Raw genomic sequence first — 2,457 nt, forward strand, 5'->3', positions numbered from 1 at the left:
GATGAAAGAAAGATTATATAAAAATTTTTTGAAGTAAGCTCTTTACTATTTAGTTGATGTTTTTAAAAAAGCCGGTTTCAAATAAACAAGGGCCCAGGAACGAATACTAGAAACTGTATATAGTATTAATACATCCGAGGAAGGATTAAAATATTGTCGCCAAAACCTTGCAAAAATTCTTTTATCTACAGAAAAACAAAATATAAGAAGGACGAGTTATTTGAAAAAATCTAGCCAGTTACAGACTACCTGATACAGGCTCCCAGAAGAAACGCTTCATCAAATTTAGGGAAAATAATCTAGAACAAGTTTTCTGAAGCTTGATTAGATGGATGAAAATTTTACTAAAACTACATGCTTTATGGTAAGTACAGAAAGAAATGTTTACAAATTACAATTACTTCAGAATTATTAGCAATAATTCATGCTATAAGAACGACTAGTTGGACATTCCGTTATATCAGATGAGGTAAAAAAAAAAAAAAAAAACTATGAATATTGACAAATTTTCATCGTCAAAAGTCAAACGAATGTCTTTTTTCAGAAAGAACACGTGAAAAACTGCATTTATTCATTATATATTTGATTTTTTTGCTCAAATAGTTTCTGTGATATGGTGTGTTATTTTTTGCTTCATTATTATTTTATGCATTAATCGTGAAACTATTTCATACTATGGTTGTTCTTTTTTTGTCGTAAGGTTTAATTTCAGGTTAATTTTTATTGCAAGAAATCTTTTTCTAAATTAAAAGCATATTTTTAAATTCTAATGCATATTTTTTATAAATATTGATATAACTAAAGAGAAAAATGAATTATGCTCATTTGAAGTATTGAAAAATTCTTTAGAATTTAGAATTTGATAATCGTATTCCTTTTAACTTTCACTGTTTTATTTGTTTATTTTCATTTTAAAGTGGAGGATTGTTTGTACTCAATGCGAAAGGGGGGGGGGTGTAACAGAAATTTATTTCAAGCGTGAACATTTCTAGAACCAGCCCTGTTCTTAGATAACACCAAAATGCGACTTGGATGGTACGTATAATAATGGCTTAGAGAAGGAGTATTCAAAGGCATGTAATTTTTCAAGAGCTTCTTTTTGAGGAATGTTACAAAGACAAAACATTAGACAACCCATAATTCTTTTTCAAGTGAAATATGAGTGTGTACTAATGATAAAGAGCATTGATAGCGAAAATATGATATAATAACAATGGTGAAACTTCGCTACGCCACTGGTTTTGATGACAAAATGTTATAAGAAGTACCATCCGCCAATAACAACAACGCATTCTTTTCTTTTTTTTTTTCTCTCAAATTTAATTTCTAAATTTTAAGCAATTTTATGCAGAGGATCTGCTAACTTTTATATTTTTAGCTAAACGCATTTCATTTTAAAAAATGAAAAAGAAGTATTTTAGATATTAAAAAACAGTTCTATTAGCTGCGATCGCAGACCACCCCCCTCATTTTTTTTTTTTTTTTTTGCAATGCTTGATATCTCTGTTTAGCTCGTTTTTTCTAGTTCAACATACAAAAAATTAAGTTAAAATTCTTGCTCGCTAGCTGTGTTTGGCGATTAACTAATTCACCGAGATTTCAATTAAATATTTTATGTAATTTGGTCTTAATAGCTTCTTCAGTAAAATATTTTTAATCTTCAAATTTTGATAATCATATAACTCATGCTGTACTAAAAGCCTTACATCATTCTGTTCATTGCATTTATCCCTTCCCTAATTTTCTGTCATCTCCCTTAAACTGTGAACTTAAATTTGAAACGGAAACGATTAAACTTTAACTTAACAATAAAAACGTTTTGTTGAAACCAAACATGATTTTTAAAAATGTGAGTAAGTGAATAAAATTGTTCAACTTTGAAGTCTTATGCAATATACTACAGAATTTATTTTATAATTTTTGCAATATATCAAAGGATTATTTAATAAAAATTAATCTGATTCTACATAAATCGAGTTTACCACTAAGAAAAAAATTTATTAAATATAACTCATAGAACATTGGAAAGGAAGCAGACACGGCACAGACTTGGAATAAAAAGGATGAACTCCATAAAATAATAAACTCTGCCAAACATAAATATCGAGAAGTAAAAAAAAAGTCTGATTAAATAAACAATAAAAAAATAAATTTATACAAAAACTGCTTGAGATATTAAAAATATTGCAGAATTATTACATCAAGAAGAAAATTAATCACTCACATAAATAATAAAATTTGATTCCGATTTCCATGGAAATGCGTTTTGTTTGGTATTAGCTTTGAATTCTAAATCAGCAATTCCCTTTTTTGTAAACGCATTCACTAAGAGATTCTTATATTGTGTAAGCTAGATAGGCATGAGAAATTAAAAAAAAATGCATGTTTAATCCCAATAAATTTAAGCAGTAAAAACTTCTGCATATCTGAAGCCTGCTGGCATACTTGGCGATGAAA

Source organism: Argiope bruennichi, chromosome X1 (genome assembly GCF_947563725.1).
Source record: "Argiope bruennichi chromosome X1, qqArgBrue1.1, whole genome shotgun sequence".
In the NCBI taxonomy this organism is placed as follows: Eukaryota; Metazoa; Arthropoda; class Arachnida; order Araneae; family Araneidae; genus Argiope; species Argiope bruennichi.